The sequence below is a fragment of the Mustela nivalis genome, assembly GCF_964662115.1.
Source record: "Mustela nivalis genome assembly, chromosome: 6".
Taxonomy (NCBI): domain Eukaryota; kingdom Metazoa; phylum Chordata; class Mammalia; order Carnivora; family Mustelidae; genus Mustela; species Mustela nivalis.
The window spans coordinates 15,801,031-15,808,208 of record NC_139025.1 but is presented as its reverse complement, the minus strand read 5'-3'; the positions used below and the strand labels follow the sequence as shown (position 1 = coordinate 15,808,208).

The window sequence follows — 7,178 nt, the reverse complement described above, 5'->3', positions numbered from 1 at the left end:
AGCGGGGCGGGCCGCGGCACCCGCCGCGCGGGGAGGGATGTTCGGAGCGAACCACTGACGCCCGGGGAGGGGGGGGGAGAACAGACAAGCGGCGCGAAGCGGCCGGCGCCTCTGCACACCCGTCTGCGCCAGAGAGCCCACAGCGGCGGGGCGCTGTCGGAGCCCGCCGCACGCCTACGAGCAACCGGAGATACTCGTGCCACCCACCCCAACACCTTTCTGCAGAGCTGGCCCTGAGCTTGGCGCCGGTCTCTTTCTGGGACCCCGGGACACCGCGCCTAAAAGTGAGGAAGGCTGGCACGGGCTTTGAACTCGGATCTTGGCAGACATGCCTGCTTGATCTTACACGTGGGTGGCGTGGGGCAGATGACATTGCTTCCCTGAGCCTCAGGTTCCACAATTACATAAAACAAAACAAAGCAAAAGTCACTTCCCTGCCTCTCTAACTCCAGAATAAAGAAACAGCTTAAAGGAAGCTCTGAGGGGTTCCCATTGCCCTTTTATCAGACGATCGCTAAGTAACCTTACTTATATCTGATCTTCCCTAGTGCTACTCACACTCTCTACAGCCAAGCTAATTGTTTCCCATACATCCTGTGCATTTTGAAGGCCGTTTATTAGTCACTCTATCTCTAGAATATAAACGGCTAACTTAGGGAGCTTGTCTGTCTTGTTCATGGCTGTATGTACAGTACTTAGAAGAGAGATTGGCATAGGTAGGTAGGTGTGTAATCATTCTGCCTGGTATCTTCAAAGTGGAAGCACGTAGCTTCCCCTCCCTCTTTTTTAGTTTTCCAGGCCCCTGGATATTCACCTTTATAGCTCACCTTCCTTTTTTTTTTTTTTTTTTTTAAGATTTTATTTTTAAGTAATCTCTGTGCCCAAGGTGGGGCTGGAACCCATGACCCCAAGATCAGGAGTTGCATCCTCTACCAGCTGAGCCAGCCACGTGCCCCTATAGCTCACCTTCCTAATAGAAAAGGTTTCCTATAAGCTTTGGTGGAATTAAGAGTGACTGAATGAATGGGGGCACCTGGGTGGCTCAGATGGTTAAGCGTCTGCCTTCAGCTCCAGTCATGATCTTGGGGTCCTGGAATTGAGCCCCACGGTGGGCTCCCAGCTCAGGGGGAGTCTGCTTCTTCCTCTCCCTCTGCCTCTCCTGTGCTCTCTTTCCCCTTCAAATGAATAAATAAAATCTTAAAAAAAAAAAAAAAAAAAAGAGAGAGAGAGAGAATGAATGGGCTGCTGGTGCCTGCTCTTTTTTTTTTTTTTTTAAGGACTTTATTTATTTATTTATTTATTTGACAGACAGAGATCACAAGTAGGCAGAGAGGCAGGCAGGGACAGAGAGGGGGAAAGCAGGCTCCATGCTGAGCAGAAGCCCGATGTGGGGCGACGATCCCAGGACCCTGAGATCATGACTTGAGCTGAAGGCAGGGGCTTTAACCCACCATGTTGGTTTCTTAAGCTGAGTCATCTTACCTCATCCTCAGGCACCTTTATGGTGCCTTCACTCATCCAAACTCTGTAAGTACTTCCACTGGAATTCTGAAGGGATGGGCAGAAGCCCTAACTAGAAATAGAGAAAACTGTCTTGCCCAGCTGCTACCCCTAATCACATCTTAACATCCTTCACCTGGACTATCTTAAAAGCTTCCTAAAGGGACCTGGGCCTCTACAACCACTTTCTCCAAGCAATCCTCCATATCCGTGTCCAAGATCCTTTGAAACACAAACCTAATCTGTCACTCTCATGCTTGACCTCTTTCAATTGCTTCTCCCTATCAGTAGGATGAAGTCCAAACTCCTCGATTTGAACGGCACCTGGTAACCTGGCCTTGGGCGGGGATGATCCACCCCCTGATTTTCACAGGTGCTGAGTTTTAGTCCCACCACACTACTGGCAATGGCTCCCATGTGCTATTTCACTTCTTCCCATTTCTGTGTGGGCCGAGCTCACCTCCCATTTGCCTAGGCACTGCTAATCAACCGTAAGTCTTTTGAATCCCTCCCTAATGCCCTCTGTCAGAGTTAACTGATACCTTTTCTGTGCTTCCAAAATATTACACAGCATGTTTCTCTCCTTTGCATTATAATGTGCTTTTTGTCTGTCTTCTCTCCTGGGCAGAGCAAAAGAAGGAATGAGACGATGGCTATTTTCCTGAATCCCCTGCTGAGAACACAGTGCCTGGTACTCCATAGGTACTCAAGAAATACAAGTGGAATGACTAAAGACTTCATGCTTACAAGACCGTTCTATGCAGCTGAAGAGTTTCCAAAACAGGAATCCCTTGAAGGGTTTGCTGTTCATATTTCTAGACAGCTACTTCATTTTTTCCTCTTTAAGTGATTAATTTTAGAGATTATCCAAAGTTTAGATGCTCGGGCCTGGGAGATGTGACAAAGCATTTCTTCTGGAATTTCGGTGATCACCCAAGTTAATCTCAGATGTTATGATTTTAGATACATACACACTCGCACAGTAGCATGAGAAGTCTCTTTCAGAGGATAAAGGTTGAAATTGATTTCCTTGAGACGCATATGAGCTTCCGTGGAGTCCAAGGTGCAACCCAATGAGCTCTCACCCTCTTCTTTATTTGAGGTTCCTAGGACACAGCACCATCCATTGCGACAGGACTTATGTATATAAGTTCGCAAACTTGTGTTTATGGCTCAAAGGGAATTTATTTCACATTTTAAAAATATTTTCCAATTCCAATATAGTTAACATACAGTGTTACGTTAGTTTCAGGTCAAATACAATGATTCAACAATTCCACATATAACTCAGTGCTCATCAAGATAAATGCACTCCTTAATCCCCTTCACCTGTCTCACCCAAACCTTACCTCCCCTCGGGTGACCATCAGTGTGTTCTCTGTAGCTAAGAGTCTGTTTTTTGATTTGTCACTCTTCCCTCCTTTGTTTGTTTTGTTTCTTCAATTCCATGCATGAGTGAAATAATATAGTATTTATCTTTCTCTGACTGGCTTATTCTACTTAGCACCCAAGTTGTTGCAAATGGCAAAGTTTCACTCTCTTTTATGTCTGAGTAAGATTCCAGCATATATGCGTGTCTGTATCTATATCTATACCACGTCTTTTCTATCCATTCATCTGTCAGGGACACTTAGGCTGCTTCCATAATTTGGATCTTGTAAATAATTCTGCAATAAACATAGACGTGCATATATCCTTTTGAATTTGAGTTTTCATATTCTTTGGGTAAATACCCAGTAGTGTGATTACCAGATCATATATTTTACTTTTAATTTCAAAAGGGAATTTTATTTTCCTTTATTTTTTTAAAAGATTCTGTATATTTATTTGAGAGAAAAAACAAGCGAGTGCATGCGCACAAGGTGGGAGGGAGAGAGGGAGGGGCAGACTTCCCACTGAGCAGGTAGCCAGACTTGGGGCTTCCGAGAGAATCATGACTCGAGCTGAAGGCAGACTCTTTTTCTTTTTTTCTTTTTTATTTTTTTATTAACATATAATGTATTATTAGCCCCAGGGGTACATGTCTGTGAATCGCCAGGTTTACACACTTCACAGCACTCACCATAGCACATACCTTCCCCAATGTCCATAACCCCACCCCCTCCCCCTACCCCCTTATCCCCAGCAACCCTCCGTTTTGTGAGATTAAGAGTCTCTTATGATTTGTCTCCCTCATGAGCCCATTTTGTTTCATTTATTCCTTTCCTACCCCCCAAACCCCCCCACTTTGCCTCTCAACTTCCTCATATCAGGGAGATCATATGATAATTGTCTTTCTCTGATTGACTTATTTTGCTCAGCATAATACCCTCTAGTTCCATCCACATTGTTGCAAATGGCAAGATTTCATTTCTTTTGATGGCTGCATAGTATTTCATTGTATATACATACCACATCTTCTTTATCCATTCATCTGTTGATGGACATCTAGATTCTTTCCATAGTTTCGCTATTGTGGACATTGCTGCTAGAAACCTTTGGGTGCACGTGTCCCTTCGGATCACTACATCTGTATCTTTGGGGTAAATACCCAGTAGTGCGATTGCTGGGTTGTAGGTTAGCTCTATTTTCAACTTTTTGAGGAACCTCCATGCTGTTTTCCAGAGTGGCTGCACCAGCTTGCATTCCCACCAACAGTGTAGGAGGGTTCCCCTTTCTCCACATCCTTGCCAGCATCTATCATTTCCTGACTTGTCAATTTTAGCCATTCTGACTGGTGTGAGGTGGTATCTCATTGTGGTTTTGATTTGTATTTCCCTGATGTGAAGGCAGGCTCTTAACCAACTGAGCCACCCAGGTGCCCCGTCAAAAGGGAATTTAAAAAAAAAAAACATTTTTTGTGGGGCGCCTGTGTGGCTCAGTGGGTTAGGACCTCTGCCTTCGACTTGGGTCATGATCCCAGGGTCCTGGGATTGGGCCCCACATTGGGCTCTCTGTTTGGCAGGGGGCCTGCCTCTCTCTTTTTTTTTTTGGTCTACTTGTGATCTCTGTCTGTCAAATAAATTAAGTCTTGAAAAAAGAAAAAAAAAAAGACAAGGAGAGAAGGTTTTTTTAAAAAAAAACATTTTTTGTTATATAATATATATTCATGGGTGCTGGATGGCTCAGGGGGTTGAGCATCTGCCTTTGGCTCAGATTATGATCCCAGGGTCCTGGAACTGAGCCAATGGCAGGCTACCTGCTCAGCAAGGAGTCTACTGCCTCCTCTCCCTCTGTGCTCTCTCTCAAGTAAATAAATAAAATCATATATATATATATTCAGAAGGGTATATAAATATACGTATATGATTTAAAGAAAAATAGTAAAAAGAATACTCATACTCACCATCCAGCTTAAAATGGAAAAGCCCTATGTGGTCCTCCTTGCTAGTCCTCTTAGAGTTAACCTCTGCTAGGACCAACTATACAGTAACCAGTCCCTCCCTTTCACTGTAGCTTCTATACATGTGTGTCCTAAACTATAGACTTGTTTTACCTATTTTTTTAAATGGAGGAAAAGATGTATTTACTTTCAAATTATGTAAGAAAAAAATGTTGTTTCTAGAAAAGGATAAATGGCTCAGTTAATGAAAACAGAGTGGGCAGCACGCCTTAGATAATACACACAGCATTTTTTACCTGAAGTCCCCCATATTCATATGTGTGGTCTGAACTATATGCTCATATCCTTGTTTATGTATTTTTTAATGTAATTGACCAGATGGTAAATGGCTGGGTAGTTGCCTATGTTTCTGTCTCCAGACTCCTTAAAATAGAGACTATATGTTCATTTTGTATTACTCATGATACCTAGATTCCATCTATCTGTCCATTTCTCCATTCAGTTGTAATTAAAGATGATGGATGGATGAATATACTCCGTAAAAATCTAGACGTTGTTGGGCCCATTTTTAAATGTAATATAAATGGAATCACAGTGTCAGTATCATTCTCTGATTTAACTTCTTTCAATCAGTGTCCTGTTTTGAGGGTTTACCCATGCTGAGCTGAGCTGTGGTGCATTGATTTTCACTGCTGTGTATCACAACATACACTCCACTTCCCAAACTGAAGAACAAGAAGATGGCAAAATTCAAGTGATGTTTCGGGGGGTAGGTGGACTTGGCGGATGAGTTCTCCCCAGCTCTGCCAGACAGGCGGGTTCTGGTCCCAGCAAAGAGCCTCCCCAGTAGTATCTAGACCTCTGCTAGAGGGGAAAGCCACACAGCCCCTCCTTCCTGAACAGCCGAGATGCCATATTCCCGTGCTGAGCTGGTTTTGGTATCCTCAGGATGCTTGAGGCCCAAGGAGAAAAGGATTTACTTTGGAGCCGCCTGGTCGGGGAATTTGGAAGAAGAGGTCAGGAGCTCCCCCCGGAGGTGAGTACCATGGGAGGAGCCCCGTAATTCAGTCCCCACATTTTGAAGGGACTCCATAGGTCCTTAGGCAAGAAGAGATGGCATTTCAGGAAGGTCTTCTCTCAGCAGGCTTTCCCTGGGCATCTGAGTTGGGGCAGGGGTGGGAGATGGGGGAGGAGTGGCAGCCAACCAGCTCTGGGCTCTATCTGCATATTCATAAGCCCCCCCACACCGGTTGGCTGGACGAGGCAGCCCCCACTGTCCCCTCTGCGGCAGGCAGGGCTGGGTCTGTCAGATGGTGCCTTGCACTGAGAAGGGGCGGGCGGGAGGCTTCCCTCACTCAGCCACAGGCACTGGGCCTGCCTGGGGAGGAAGCCAAAATCACTTCCTGACTATGCTTCTTTGTGCCCAAGGCTGGTGAAGAGTGGGCTGCTCCATCTTCTGGGATAGCAGACCCCATCTGTGCAGAGCCCAGGACTTGGATCTCCATGAGGGCGTCTTCTCTGTGAGTAACACCATCGCTTGCATTGACCTTGAATGAGCACTTTTTTTTTTTTTAAATGATGGAATGTTTATTATAAAAATGTTCAAGAATGCAGACAGGTGGAGAGGCTAGCATCGCAAGGCCCACCCCTACATGTCATCGAGGTTGGTGCAGTATTTGCTTCATCTGTTTTTATTGGCCGAAATATTGTCAAGCACATCACAGACGGCAGCACTTTTTGCTCTGAACACCTCACTCTGCCGTAGCTGTCTCTCCGGAGCACTTTCTAAACTCTTCTTTCATCACGTTCTCACACCAGTCTTCAGTGAGGGGACGATGTCATCTCCATTTTAGAAAAGCAGAAAGTGTGTCTTGAGGGCAAATGGCTGGAGTAGAGCCCAGACCTCCTGACTCCCAGCCCAGGGCACCAGTTGTGGCCACAGGAAACGATCTCACAATCTCACGTCCACCAGGGTTGTGCTAGATAGCGAGGAGACGGTGCAGCCCCTTTGTGACCTTGGGCATGTCACTTCACCAGGCTTCGGTGACCTTATCCTTGAAGCAAGGGCAGGGCATGAAGAACTGAGGTTCCCTCACCCTGGTCTGTGATGTTTTCATTGGTTTCCAGAAAAGACCATGTAGGGGTTTTTACCAATCTAAATTAATTTGGATATACGTCCTTCCTCCTTTCTTTCCTTTCCTTTTATTTAAAAATCAAAACAAACAAACAAAAAAAACCCCAGAGTAGTTAAGATTCTTTTCTTTTATGAAATAAAAATGATAGTGGATTGTAATCTTTTGCATACCTATTTTGGGGGAGTTTCACCTGCAAATAAAGTGTCAAGACCTTTAGGACA

At 45.0% G+C, this 7,178-nt stretch overlaps 1 protein-coding gene across 1 annotated transcript in view; it reads left to right on the top strand.

Annotated features, from left to right (window-relative positions):
• LOC309866087 (acylphosphatase-1) overlaps positions 1-7,178 on the top strand; it is a 372,899-nt gene that overhangs the window by 161,230 nt on the left and 204,491 nt on the right. The gene's annotated exons all lie outside the window — the stretch shown is intronic.